The 15,306-nt window shown below is 45.3% G+C and overlaps 1 protein-coding gene across 6 annotated transcripts in view; it reads left to right on the top strand.

The window, feature by feature from the left end:
* KALRN (kalirin RhoGEF kinase) overlaps window positions 1-15,306 on the top strand; it is a 640,054-nt gene that overhangs the window by 529,656 nt on the left and 95,092 nt on the right. The window lies entirely within an intron of this gene.

Below are 15,306 nucleotides of genomic sequence, written 5' to 3'. Positions count from 1 at the left end.
GCGGGGTTAACAGATGACTCTTAGCTATAGGAATGTTTGACACTTGTCTCTACACCAGGAAATATTTTCGCCAAGTGACAACTTTCTTTGGGGACTAGAGCGGGCTTTTGTCTGCCAGGGCTTTGGCAGGTCACCGTGGGTCTGCGGCTCTGGGCCGGAGCTTGGCTCATTAATTAACCAAGAACTCTCTATGTACCCAATTAAGACTGTATTTAATTATTCTGCTAATTTTAGTGTTGTCGAGGAGACTTGCAGGAAGCAACTAATTTCCCCAGAATCAGCCTGCAAAACACGATGGTGAGAAGGATGACAGAAGGAAAGTCATCAATGTGTAGCCTATGCTGAAAAAGAAATCGAGCCCTTCCTAGACAGAGTTAACAGATGTACCTAACACAGTTCATGTCACTTTAACACCTCAGCTTGGAGGGTGGGGGAGATTCTGTTTCTGTGTGGTTAGAAGTGAGAATATAGGCTCTCACTTGACATAAGCCTTTTTAAAATTTCACCTATTGGGTGTCTCGCCTCCACCCCTATTTGCAATGCCCCAGTCTCCTTACCCATCCTCGCCTAATGAGTCCTGATGGAACTCTCTGGGAGTTACTGGTGAATAAACTTCATCCAAGTGACCGCCGAGTTCTCTGTGCTCACCCCACGCATAGCCCTGACAAATTCTCCATCCTAAGCAGATAGGAGACTACAAAAACTAATTAAATCTGAAGGACCTTTCCCCAAGTCATTAAGGTTCATAATTTCAGCGTCAGATTCTCTCAATCCTGCATTTAATTAGAATAGCTTGGAACTGAGTAGTAGCTAACTCTCAAAATCAGAATTCAGAGGGAGAAGGAAGTTTAACAGGCCAGGGACCCTCACAAAAATCCAAGCCTAGTTCAGAAACATTCAGAACCAAGGCTGGGAATTGAAGCAAGGGGGTATTAAAAGGGAGAGGAAGCAGGAAATGGCCAAAGGGAATCCGAGTGGGTGGGTTTGCGCTCAAGGCTGGGCTGCTTTCATGGTGAAGGGTTTCCAAGCAGGATTTCTTGGGAGTCCATTTCCTGTCCAAAGGCAGAATTTGGGAACGTGGGCGGTGCTTATCTAAAGGCCCTGCAGCTGCCTCCTTGAGTCCAGATGTGTGACAGCCGCAGCTCCCTTACAGAGTAATTCTCCAGGGGTCTCTCAGCCTTTGCTTTGTTTGTGAATTGCCCTGGCGGGCTCTCCGTGTAGCGGTGAGAGGAGGGGGCAGGGAGCCCCCTTGGGGTGCCTGCTGGGTCGCCTCCTGTCTGCAGGACTGGGAAAGCGGCGGCTGCAGGCTCTGTGGCTTGCAGGGGGTGGGGGGGCGGGGGTTGCTGGAGCCAGAGCTGGAGGAGACCATCGTCTCTCAGCTGAAGACAGAGGGAGGCAAAAGGCCCAAGCCGTGAAAGCAGCTTAAAAGGGAGAAGGAGGGTAACAAAGGCGGGTGCCTCTTGCCTTCTCCCTCTTCAGTCCTTATTCTTTGCCACATCTGAAACATGTGAAGATGGAAAACTGGGGCTCCAATCTGAGAAAGATGGTGGGGGTCGTGACTCAGCCACCCTTCCAAGAGCCCCTGGCAGCCGCTGGACAGGATGATGTGTCTGAGGTGCTGGGCACTGCCCGGGGGCTCCCTGAGTCTGCTCTAACAGCAAGGAGAGCTCAGAGTCCCCACCCAGCCCGAAGGCATATATTCGAAGCAGACTGTAAAGATAATGTCTTATACTGAGCTTGAATGCAGTGTCCAGAGCCCCAGAACTCCATAGGAAGAAGCTTGCCCAACTGCAACACAGAGAAGGGTTCGGGCGAGAGGCTGAGAGGCTGATGGGAGTGCAGGGCATCTACACCAGGGACGGTTGGCCTCCCTTTTCAGTTAAACCAGTTCCTCTGGTTGTACAGGTGACTGTGAAGCTAATGGTTTAGAACTCACTACTATGGTTCCTGAGTCAAGGGGCCTTGACTAACTGGCTTCCAGTCACTCAGCATTTAAAGGACACCTCCTTCTAAAGTCTGGGACAAAGGAACCAAGAGGAAGTGGAATGTTCTGGTTCTTTTTGACACAAAGCTAAGCTATCCTGGACTTGCTCTGGTGAATCCTAAGTGGTTGTAATTGTTAACACTAGGGTAAGAGTCAAGGATTTAGTGACGTACCTGTGTGGCCTTTAAAGATCATATTTGAGAAAAATATGGACGAAGTTAGTGGAGCTTGTCTTTGGATTTGGAAAAGTGAGGAAGGCAACTCTCTTGTGTTCTTCTGTTCCAGTTTTTGGTTCTATTGAGTATGGGTGTGGCAAAGTGGTTTGATGAAAGATGACCTTCCTTCCGTACCTTGAAATAAGTATTGAAGGGCAGGAAAACTGAAAACCAAGGGTAGAACAGACATAGAGATGGGTGAGAAGGAAGAAGGACAGCAAATACATTTATAACTGCCTTTTTGGAAGTGGAAAATAGCCAAACATGAAATAGTGGCATGTGTGTGTCTGAAGGGTGATTGATCACTGATGTCACGCTCTGTGGGAAATTTCAGGATTTCTTTGACTACTTCGACTTTCCTCTATAGCTGAAGGAGTGGGTCCATTCTGGGTTATCCTTTAGTGATCTTACAATTTGAAAAAGCAACTTGTTTCCGAGTGACAGAAAGGATTTCAAGTCACCTGGAGGGTTGCCAAGTCATGTGCTACAGACCAGAATTTGTGACTTCTTAGATCATGGAGCCTAGAGACTTTTCAGACCTTGATAGTTGGAAGCCAGTTTTAGAGCCTTTAATTTTCTAGTCAATTAACTTTGGGTATATGGACAAAAGTCCCTTCTTGGAAACCTTTCCTGACTGTTGCCCTCCTCTGCTTCTCCACAGTGTGCATGGCGTTTGTTTATACTTGCTTACTGTTGTATCATTGTCCTTGCCTCTCAAGCCCATGTGCCATCACATCTCCCCATTTGTACTGTGAGACAGTACCTGGTTCAGAAAACTGTCTCAGAAGTGAAGAGAGGAAAGGGTGGCGACTTATCCAGGCCGAGTAAGCTCACAGGAGAGTTGCTGGGATCACAGTCCCATGGCTCTTTCGCCACAGGGGCGATTGGGGCTGACATCACAGGGTATGGGTAAGAGTTATGGGGGTTTACAGGGCATCCCGAGTCATCCTTATCTATAATTTCTTTTTTCCCCCCTGTGTTTCCCCAGAATCACTAAGCAGAAATCTTATGATTGGATGTGCATATTCCTTCTTTGGCCCATGAATTAATACAGCTCATTTTATAAACTGAATTTAATGTGTGAAACCATGACACCAAGTTCCTTTAGAAAGGTGTTGGTAACCTCAGAGAGGAACAAAAGTGACATTCACTTTTGTTTACTTTAGTTAACCACCCAAGGGTCAGAGAAGCCTTGGGGCCTTGAGGTATACATCCCTTTTTATTTCTTTATCTTCCAGAAAGTGCCTTTACCACTATGAAAATTGAATTGACCACTTAGCATGTATGTTTGTCCATTATATCTCTCGATTTTCTCTGCCTCCCAGGGATATACCTTAATCTGGGGAGAATTTCCACACATACATACTGTTGCCAACCTAGATATTATGGTTTTCTTCCCATACCTGATTCTCTGACTAGTGGGTAGTAACAAGAATATCAATTATTCCCTGCCTTCCAGTCATAATGTAGCCTAGTAGAAATAGGAGTATATGGATTTGGTTGGGGTGGAGGAGATTGGAAGCGGAAGCCAAATGTCCTCTTTTGGTACAACTGTGGGTCCAACAATCACTGATCATGCTGTAGGCGTGTCACCCCAGGGGTTCCATGTGCTACAGGTTGGTAAGTCCTAACCTGAGATAAAAAGATAAAAACTCAGACTCTGTGTTTTTATTCAAAATAAAAGGTTTTTGGTTTGGTTTTGTTTTTTCTAAAGTGAACATGAGGGATTCACTTTGCAGCCCCAGAATGCTGTAAGCCTACCTTAGTCTGGAGCAGTGTTTTTGGTATTGTACTTAATGAAGTTCCCCTTGAATCTTGGTGCTTCTCTTCTGCCCTAAAAAGACTCCCCATCCTTTTGAAGTGCTTCTCCTTTTCAGTGGATGTGAGTGGCTGCACGGCCCGCCCTCTCCTTCAGACTAAGGCCCAGCTTTTCCATGCCCTCAAAAGAGCACAGGTCTAAAAGCTGAGGGGGGCTTCTCAAGCAGAAGGGGCTATACCATGGGAAGTTAGAACTGGAAGCAATCTTAGAGATTATTTAATAGATCTTTTTTTCTACAGGAGGAAACTGACATCCAACCATTTAGTAGCAGAGTCAGACCTAGAGCCCTTTTCCAGCCTTCTTTCTGCAACTCCATTTTTGTCTTCCTGGGCATGCAGTTTCTCTTACTCTAGACAAGCCCAACTTAGAAGGGTAGAGGCTGACCCCAAGCTGGAACTTGGGTGTTAACTGTGGAATGATCTGTGGTTCTGGGGGGTGATTGCATTGCCTGGAGCCACTGAGATCTGGACCTCCCTGTTCTGCCTTCAGTGGCTGTTCTGTCCCAAGGCCACAGAAGGCAGAGACCGCAGTCACACCTCTGTCCTTCCCAGAGCAGCTTCTGCACGTTGTTCTTCGTAAATATCTGTCCATGTTTTCCCCTCTGGTTCAATTTAATTCCAAAGGCCCCTTTCCCCGCCTTTCTTTCTTGTCTCTTTTCATGAAGTGTACCCTTTCCGGTGGAAATGAATCAATGAAATACATTCCTATCATTCCGTTTTTGAAAGTCGCTGGTTTTTATGTAACACACAGTGTTTTAATCCATTTGACAAATGTTTATGTGCTGACTGCCTGCCAGCCCTGCGCTGGATACTGGGGGAGAATGGATGGGAATCATAACGGCACTGACCCCGCTGGGCTGCTGTGAGGATTAGTTAAGACAATGTATGTAAAGGGCTTAGCGTAGCACCAGGCGTATAAAGTGCTTTAAAAAGGTTAGCTACTAATGGTAACAGTAGTTGGGAATACTAAACAGAGACCCCATACTCAGGGGACTCACAGCTAAATATCTGTGGGTCTTCTAGGTGGTAATGCTGCAAATCTACATTCCTAAGCAACGTAATGGTCTTGGTTCAAACCATTGTCCGCTGTGCCTCAGTGCTGTAGAGTTGCCACTGTCCGCTGTGCCTCAGTGCTGTAGAGTTGCCACTGTGGGGAAAGAACGCTTGTGATCTATAAGTACGAGAGGGATTTCCTTTTTTTTAAATTAAACTAATTAAAAAATTTTAAAAGATACAATGCTTCTAGTATTATAATCACTGTGGTTATGTAAAAGAACATCTGAGAGAAGGTACTGGCAAGATACCCGAAGCATCCTCAAGGTATTCTTCTCTGAGGGGAAACACGGTGTACGAGAATTGGAACATGGCTACACCAGGATTGAAGTTTAGGTCCTGAAAGCCTATGTTATGTAAAAAGACATCACTTCCTGCCTGCCCCTTGACTTTGGCTAACAATCTAATCGAGAGCCATTTTTCTGATCCCATCAGCCAACGTTTGTTGCATACCCTTCATTTGCCAAGCTTTGCACCTCTTCAGGCTGTTTTTGCCTAGGTAAAAATCATGACCTGCCCACAGCAGCCCCCAAGGTTCTGGACATTCTCTGAGGTTTGGCCATTATCTTGTGTATTCCTTGTGGTTGGGAAACATGGGTAGCTTGGCCCTGCTGCTTGGTCTATTCAGTGACTAATGGAGTTCCTCTTTTGAGGTTGACAGAACCTTCTGTGTTATACTTCGTGCAAGGAGGTGAGCCCTGGTTACAGCTGCAAGGCAGCCAAGAGGCTGCCAGGTTGGCTTTAGCCAGGTAAAAGAGCAAAGATCAGAGTTATGCAACAGGTCCTTTCACATTCTTCTTGCTTTGCTGGAGACCATAGTGAGGAAACTGGCAGATTGAAAGGAAGGGAAACCCCTTCTGCTGCTCGGTTGAAACAGTACCTAATGAAACATCTCTGTATGCAGGTACTTGCTCTCCTTGGGGTGGGATTAGTTGTAGGCATCTGTTTGGTCTCTTACAGCACCTGGTGTGCAAAAGGCTCTCAGGACAGTCCCAGTTTCTGCTCTCCCACCATTAGCATCTCCATTATTGCCCCCAGGGAGAAAGGGATATTATCTTTCCCCATCCAAAAGAGAAGCAAGCCTCACTGTTAAAAAGAATTGCAAACACTTCACTTCTGCACGGGTTTTGGATGTCAGGCTCACACCTGTGTGCTGCCTCCTCATCTTTCTCTGCTTAGAGTAGAAGTTCTCCAAGAGTGGTTAACACTGGAGAAAATGTTGGACATGCAGATGCTTGGCCCCATTGACTCAAACTCTGGAGTGAGCGCCAGCAGTCTGTGTTTTAACAAGCCCTCCAGGAGGCTTCATAGTTTTCGTTTGTTCTTTTCTCTCCTCTGCGCCCTCCCCACCTTCTTCCTCCTTTCCCCCGGCTCCAGCAAGGGCGTCTGTGACCTGCTTCCTGGGGATTCTGCTTTGAGAAGTGGGGGAGGCCCTTACCACTCACTGTTACTTGCCAGGAGGGTCGGGGGTGACAGGGACAAGGTTGGAATTAGGAATCACCTACATCTTCCCTGAACCCTTCAGCCCCCAGGGCCGAGTGAGGGTAGTTGTGGCATCGTTCTTCCCATTTAAGACTCCTTCCCTCTTATGTTCATTTTCCTCAGACTCTTAAAAGGTAACTATGCTTACTTCAGAAAAAAATCAAAAGTTAGGCAAACAAAAAAGACCATAAAAGCATAACTTTGTAGCATAATCCTAACTACCTCGTAACAACTACTTAATCACTTAATGTATCCTTTTCTATATGTTTACCCCTTTTAAAATAAATGGGTTCATATTTATAAATATATTCTGCCTTAAAACATGATTTCACTTAATCTTCAGAACATCTTTCCATAGAGGTGCATTTCCAGGATCCTTTTAGTGGCTACGAAGGGTTTCGCTGTAGACAAGAATTGAACTTGACAGTTGTTGGTACTGATTTAATATAATGGCTAAAATTTGGTGAGAAGGGATGAGGAAGACCCCTGGGCTAAGAAGTAGATCTTTCCAGAATCAGACTGTACAGGCAGATTCTTGTCGTGGAGTTGACAAATCTCCACTCCCTACATCCCACCTTTCCTTTCCGCGAGGTATATTTCACCCCACGGGAGGGGTACGACTTACCCCTCTCCCCCGTGAGACCAGTGTGCATGGGGCTAGAGCTGCATGTTTTACTCCCTCAGCCTTTTCTTGCTCACGTGGTGTTAGGAATCTTCTCACTTCTGAGACTTCTCATTGTGCAGTTGCCTTCATGAGTAGGTCCAGGGATTTCTCTTTTTGAGACATGCCTCCAAAGATAGGTCATTTCAAAATTATTGTTACTGGGAAAGAGAGCCTTGATTTTTTTTTTTATCTGCCTAGCAAAATCATACATAAACATTGGGAAAACATTTGAAAATATAGATAAATGAAAATAAAATCCCATTACCTAGAGAGAGCTCCGTTAACATTTTAAATATATCCTTTTAATATTTTTCCATGTGTGTATTTTTTCCAGAAATAGGGTAGTAGTGTTACAAACTTTTTTCTCATAACATACTAAACAACTTCCACGACGTTTTTGTGGATGCATTCAGTGATATGCCAGCTCAGCTCAGGTTGGGATTGTTAAATATTCAATGGTTAAGCCATTGGTAGCTTGAAATCAGCCGTGGTGGGAGTAGTTATACTAAGAATGTTACCAGACACCACAAATCAAGGATTTTTGTTTTATTCAGAGAGCTGGTTTATCACCATACTACTGGGTGCTCATTTTATCATGTGTAAATATGGCTTGTTTTTATTTTCAACCTCCCTATTTTTGGTTGTTTCTCATTTTGCTATTATCAACAATATTGTAATGAGCATTCTTATAGTTAAGTCTTAACACACACCTATAATTACTTCCTTAGGATAAATCCCTTGAAGCGGAGGTCCTAAATGAAAGGACATCCCAGATTTCAAGACCTAGTTGTTGCCAGTTATCCCCAATTTTATACCCTTTGAAAGGAAGAGTGTACTGTTCTTTGTTTAAAGAGGATTTATGAGAAACATCCTCTGGGACCAGGAATTTCATGTCTCTCCTATTGTTTACTTCTGTTTACATTTTCTGAATTAACTTAATTCTTTTTAGATAAGGAAATATGCTGACTGAAAGCCTTTGATGCTTAAGCTACGTACTGATAAGCAGGGTGTAAAAAAATTCATCTTGTGGGGTGTTCTGGATTGAGAGGCGGTATATCATGATGATTAAGAGCTTGGACTCTGGGGCCAGAACGAGTTTGAATCCCAGTTCTGCCAGTTGCCTGTGTGACTTTGTGCAAGTTACATAAACTCTGCCTCGGTTTCCTTGTCTGGAAGATGGAAAGGATGATGGAATCTAGTCACGGAGTTTTTTTTTTTTTTTTTTTTTCTTGCGGTATGCGGGCCTCTCGCTGTTGTGACCTCTCCTGTTGCGGAGCACAGGCTCCGGACGCGCAGGCTCAGCGGCCATGGCTCACGGGCCCAGCCGCTCCGCGGCATGTGGGATCTTCCCGGACCGGGGCACGAACCCGCGTCCCCTGCATCGGCAGGCGGACTCTCAACCACTGTGCCACCAGGGAAGCCCTAGTCACGGAGTTTTTACAAGGCTTAGATGGGTTGACGTACGTAAATCACCTAGAACTGGCACGTGGTGAGTGCTATGTAAGCGTTGGATTACTGTGAGCATTAATGAGCATATAGAAGTCTCTGTGGAATTGTGCCAACTATCACATTCAAATGATTTCATTAGTTCCTTAATCATATGAGAAATGGAGCTGAGCATATTTTGTGTTGATCCCCGAATATTTGAGTACCATGTGGCAGGTATTAGACTAGCAACCATAGAGAATTTAAGATGTTTCCACGCCCCTGAGGGTCTTGCAGTCCAACTTGGGAGCTGCCCCATAAGCATAAAACAGTAAATAATGACCAAAAAAAGGAAAATAGTTGCTGAAGACAATAAGAGGAGAGATGCTTCAAGGTCCTGCCTGATTTCTGACTAAAATAGCTATGCAGAATTTGATGAGAGCACAGTGCCTGGGGTGATCTGGGAGGACTTCTCAGGAGATGTAGGGTTGTCTCTGGGCCCTACAGGGGCTTTTAAAGGGCTGAGTACATAGTGTGAGCAAAGCAGCAGGGATGTGCAGGGGACCACAGAGGAGAGGTGAGACCTGCCTTCTCCAGCTGTGCTGTCTAATTCTGTAGCCACTAGCCACATGTGGCTATTGCAGACTTGAAATGAGGGGCGTCCAAATGGAGCTGTACTGTCGGTGTAAATTATATACAGTACAGAAAATGTAAAGTAGCTCAGTAATCTTTATATTCATTACATATTGAAAGGATCATATTTTGGACATAGTGGGTGAAATACAGTATATTAAACTTAATTGTACCTGTTTGTTTTTACTTTTTTACTGTGACTACTAGAAGATTTTAAATGACATAAAATTATATAATTTTATTTTTTATATAAGACACGTGGCTCACATTTGTGGCTTGCATTATATTTCCTTTACATGGAGCTGTCCTAGACTTTATAGCCCACGATACATTGATGTGCCGGAGTGGAAAGGATATAGAGTTAGAAACTTTCACCCCATTCCAGGGCCAACCCAAGGCCGTCCTGCAGCCCCTCCATAATTGCAGGAGGATGGCAGTCTCTCTGATGCTTAAAGATGCCCATGGGCATTCTCCACTGAAAATTTCAAGCAAAGCAGTTATACATTTTCCTTTCTGAGCAACGTAGTTTGTGAGGAAACAAACAGGACTGAAATTGCAAGTTCTCCTCATGGAGCGCCGATTAGCCAGCTTTTAGGAACAGAATGTGGGGAAGTCCTGGAAAGAATAGTGAACAGGAAGACTGACAACGCGCTACCATCTCCCAGCTGTCTAACCCCCAGCTGACGGACTTCGCTCCAGTCCTGCCTCTTCATATGACATGAGAAGTGTGGCTGGCCTGCATGTCCCCAGGGTCTCAGGGATAAGATGGGGCGGAGGGAGCCCGCTGCTCTGACTCAGGACCGAGGTCCAGAGAAGGCATGACTAGGTGGGTGCATGCAGCTCCTGGTTGAACTCGGGCAAGTTTTCGTTTTGCCATTTAGCTGAATGATGTTTGAGTGTCTGATTCATTCTGAACAGCATTTCTCATCCCATTTTTGTCCTCCTGAAGCATCATCGAGTGCCTGGCAGAGTGCAGTGCTATACAGGCTATTGGGACCATCTCCCTATTTGTGTAGGGAGAGTTGAATATGTAGCACGCCTCGCTTGTATGGCATCATAGAACACTAGAATTTTGCGGCATCGCAGAACATAAAGCTCTCAGTTTTATCCATGAGAAGGGCACTTTGGAAAAGACAAAAGACTTGCCTGAAGTCTGAGCTGGTAATGAGTAAAATGGTATCATTCTGTCTGTGGCATATTGCTCATACCTTTACAGAGAAGACAGTGAAACGTAGAATAGTCCTGCCCTTTTTTTTGAGGGGGGAGGGATGGAGAGGGTAGAAGCACTGGATCAAGTCTTCTGGGAAATCCAGCTCTTTGGAAGGAATCTGGGGGGGCAGGGATCCCAGTGAATCAGAAATCGCTCTCAGGTTCCTGAAACTATGTCCTAGCCACCTGCTCTAGATCTGCTCCCATAGGAATCTATCCTACAGTGGCCACTTGCATCTGGTGTTTCTAAATGTCTAGACGGATTCTGGGGGAACTTTACCACTCTGAAATCACAGCTGGATTCCCAGAACCTGGAGCTGAGGGCTAGGTCCCACAGGTCCTGACAAAATCAGGATCTGTTCCACTGGCCTGGAGTCTCCAAGTGAGGCAGGGCTATAGGGGGACCTTCTTTAGACATGTCATGGGATCTTCCTATGACCTTCCAGGCCTTATGGAAGGCCAAGGTTGATCCAAAGCCAGGCCTGGATAGCCAGTGTGCTCCAGTAATCAGGATCCCATGAAGCCCTCCCAGACAACCCAGGGAGGTTTGTGGCTGCCACAGTATTCTGGGTGCCTTACTCAGAGTTTCCTGGGCTGGTCATCTCTGACTCCTCCAACACTGGGGGATCATTGGCAATCACAGCCAGTGAACAAAGTGGGTGTGCCATTGCTCTTGTAAATTTCCAGTTTAGAGAGGGCAGCAGATCTCTCTCTCACACACACACAGATCTTTGTAAGTGCTCCCAAAGGGCACTGTGAGAGGATCGGTTGGAGTGAGAGGGGAGGAGGTAGAATTTACACTGGGGCAAAAGGGACCTTGTGTGAGGAACTGACGTAAGTACTGAAAGTCTGTTACTGCCATTCTTCTGGTCCCCAAGTGGACCACATTTAAAGGGTCTTTCCAGAAGGTTTTGCTAAATATCATGGGAGAACACAGGGAAGTAGAGTAAAAGAAGCATAAAACGAGACAGTTTATGGAAGTCACCTTGCTTGACACTGGCTTGCTTCAAGAGCTCATGCGCCATTCTTTGGTTCACAAGCACCTGGGGGGAACCTGTACTGTGTCCATAAGGGATCATTGCCGAGGCCCTCACTTCCTAATTCATGACCTGAGTCCTAGGGAGCTGTCATGTTCCTACATATCTTGACACTGGGATCCAGATGGGAAGGGCCAGATTCCCATTCACCATTACACACCTTGGGCTTCCCCCCCAGCTCTAGTTTCTGCTCTGAGGTGTTACCATCTACAGCTGCCACCTCCTGTAGGGATACACCCTCAATCACGCATGAGGGCAGGTTTCAACTGAGTCAGAGTGAACCTCTTCAGCAGTGCTGTAGACTTGACTCTACAACATGCGGGTCAGTGTACTCAGTGGAGTTCTGAGACCTTTTCTGGTTCCCATTCCACAAAGGGTTTAAAAAACAAACAATCCTATTTGTTTACTTGGATTCTGTGTGAAGGTGGGCGAAGACCTCAGTAACCTTCTGGGGTTTTTCCCAGCCTTTCTAATTTTTAAGTCCCTGTTTCTTTGTGCTTTGGTTTGGAAATTATATCCCCTTCCCGATTTAACTGACACCCTGACTACCAAATAGTGCTTCCACTTGGAGTGTTATCAGCTACCTCTCCCAGAGTGTCTGTGGATCTCCTCAAACAGCCAGTTCCCCAGCTCCTTCATGGTGAGGTAGTCAGGTCTAAGTTTAACTGTGACCTTCTGCCAGCATACACAAGCGAGGACTGCAAGAGCAAAATCAGAGCTGGTCTATTCTCAGGGTGTGTGTGTGTGTGTGTGTGTGTGTGTGTGTGTGTGTGTTGTAGGAGTTAGAAGAGTAGGTGGGCAAGTCTCCCCAAAAGACCAGATCAGCCCTGGGGGGAGAAGTGGAGGAGTTCAAGGTGGGGAGAAGTATAGTCATCCCAAAGGATGATTGGGGTTTATCCTAGCTTGGCTGGGTCCCTGAGAGAAAGTCAGCCAAATTCTCCACCCTCTTGGTTTCCTCCCACTGTAAAGTATCAGCGACATAGCTCACCTGGCTTTGTAATTACCGTGGCTTCCTGCCAAGCATTATGCCACAATTATGTGTAGGCTCACTCTGGCCTCTTATTCCAAAGTCACCAATGCCAGGTTCATGAGATACAATCTACACATTGTATTGTATAGATTTCAGCCCTTGTTTCATTGTCTGGGGTGCATCTTTGTTGGGTTTGCATCTTTTTCTCTTTCAATGTGTACATATCTCAGAGACAGGACAGAGGCAGTGTCTGTAATTCTGTTGGTAGAATAGCTTTGCACATTTTTATACTAAAAAAAAAATTTTAGTATAAAAATATGCAAATGCAAAGGATTGAAACTGGTTTAGTTTGTAAAATATTTCTTATAACTTAGTCACACCTCCAATTTGTGTTTATAGTCATAATTAGCATCCTACACCATAAAATTCATACATACATAGGTGACATTTCTAGAATGGTATCAGATTGTGACTCAGATAGGACAATCTTATTTTTCTGTTTGCTCTCTAACAAACAGAGGCAGGTTTGGAGACGCCATGTGGAGCGTATGCGTCTTTCCAAAATGCCCTGGCGTGCACTTGAGAGGAGAATCAGATCACAAAGCTTCTAGAGCTGGGATTCTAGCACTTTGTGACAGTGTCCAGGTTAGTCTTACAAACAGGGACTTGTCTAGGAAGGGAACATGGGCCATTTAGCTCTCTTGTGCTCCTCTGTCATTTTCTGTAAGTAAACGAGCAGGATTTTTGAGGGCAATTCTCTCTTGAGCTCAGGTCTCTAAGGGGAGACTGTGGGTTAGAGAGGGTCAGACTGAGTTCCCATCCTGGCATTAGAATTTACTAAATTACATTAGTCTAGTTACTTAGCTTCTTTATATTAATTTCCTCATCCTTATACTTGGGAAAATACAGGTATTTACTGGAGTGTGTGTGTATCACCTAGTATAATCTTAGCTTTCTGGCACATAGAATGCAGTCAATAAATGCTGTTATTATTATGAACAATAATATTCTTTCTCATTGTCAGATATTTCTCTGACTTACAGGGCAGTAATTTGAGATGGACCATTAAGTGGGGTGGAGGATTAGTGAATATTTTTCAAAGCTTTCCAGGAAAACAGACTTGTAACTTATTAGACCTCTAATTACTGGCCTTTTGCCCAATTTTTGGTCCCTGGGAGTGTCCTTGTTCAAAACAAGTTGCTGATCTGGTGGGTCCTAGGGCTGATTCAGGACGACAGTTTTTCTTAAGAGGTAAAAGGTCTCCTGCCTACACCTGGCCAGCGTGTTGAATTCTTAAGCAGTCTCTCAGCAGGTCACCACTAAAGACCTTTATATTTACTTGTTTAGTTTGTGCCATTATCCTATATTCGTGTCCAAAGTTGATCATCTTGGATGTGTTCCTTGAATTACTACAGTTACCTGATCCGCTCTGGTAAATACCTGATCTTCCATTTATGGCTTAGAAATTTCTCTTCTGTCCTTAGCAACCAATCAGAGCTTCTTGTATTCAGAAACCGTATTTATCACTATTAGACGAAAACAAAGAAACTTGACATTTTGGTTAAACGTATTATTGGTTAGATTTTAGATTACTTTTTCCAAGAGTGAAACTCACTCATAGACCTTCATATTCAGCGGGTAGGAGGAAGTCAAAAGTCCCCCAATTTGACTCTCTTGGGACCTGTGTGGAGTCAGGCCATGTGACCGTCCTTGACTTAATCCCCGTGGCCCAGGGAATAAAATATTCCAGTTATTTTAGGACCCACCCCTGGGGTGGGGGTGAGGCTAGAGATTGAGCAGGGGCAGGGTTTCAGCTCACAAAGCTGGGGAATCTGGGGTGCCCCTGTGCTGGGGAGGCCAGCCAGCAGGCCTCGTCCCTGTTGACCCGTAGGCCCCTTGCTCTAATGAGAAACGGCAGTGAGTTTAAGGACAGCTGAAGTCCTCCTGCCTCTTCTGTTGCACGTGCTCAGGAGACAGCACAGCCAGCTCTCCTGGAGGGGTACGGAAGTTGTGTGCTGGGGAGGCCTTGTGAAGAGGTAACATGGGGAGTGTGTCTTGAAGGGTCAGGCGGGATACTCTTCATCTAAGAAGTCGGGCAAAGGAAATAGCGTGGGGAAAGGACGTGGGGTGGTGGATGGGAGTGGAGTATCTATGGGAATGATTTACCATGCGATACTACAGTCTCCCCTTTGTTCTTCTTTGGGGAGCCAGCCTACACATTTCACGTATGAGAAGACTGAGGCTCAGACAGATGAAGCGATTTCCCCGAGAGCATGTGGTTAGTAAACTGAGTCCTGGTCTCTTCTCAGTATTCTACTCTCCCACTTACCCTGCCGCCCAGCTTGATTCTGATCCTTTTATCAAGTTCTGTATTTGTTTATTACTGTAATGGAATTTGGGACAGTTCCACATTGTGTCCCTGAAACTATCGATGGGTCAGCAATTCCAGAAGCAGCTTTTTCTTGCGGGGTATTACTTTTATTTGCATATGTAAACCCTTTGCCGCCAAAGCTCTTAACATAACATAAGCATTGCCTGGCATACACACACACACACACACACTTTCATACCCTACATAGCAGAGGCCTAGAAATGTTTGTCTACTTTTGCCAACATCTGACTATGATTATCTTTAACCACAGTCACACTTGTTTGTCTCTTAAAATAGTATTGACTCTCCCAGGGAGGCTGTTTCTAGTCAACACAGCCCTCCCGGAGCCCTGTGTATTCCACCTGCCTTCTCCTGGTAGCCGGGACAGCTGTGACTGACTGTGATTAATTTCCCTGCTCCCTTGCGTTGACACTCCTGAATTCTT

This window comes from Phocoena phocoena, chromosome 4 (assembly GCF_963924675.1).
Source record: "Phocoena phocoena chromosome 4, mPhoPho1.1, whole genome shotgun sequence".
In the NCBI taxonomy this organism is placed as follows: domain Eukaryota; kingdom Metazoa; phylum Chordata; class Mammalia; order Artiodactyla; family Phocoenidae; genus Phocoena; species Phocoena phocoena.
The sequence above is the reverse complement of the archived record's forward strand: the minus strand, read 5'-3'. Positions and strand labels throughout refer to the sequence as shown.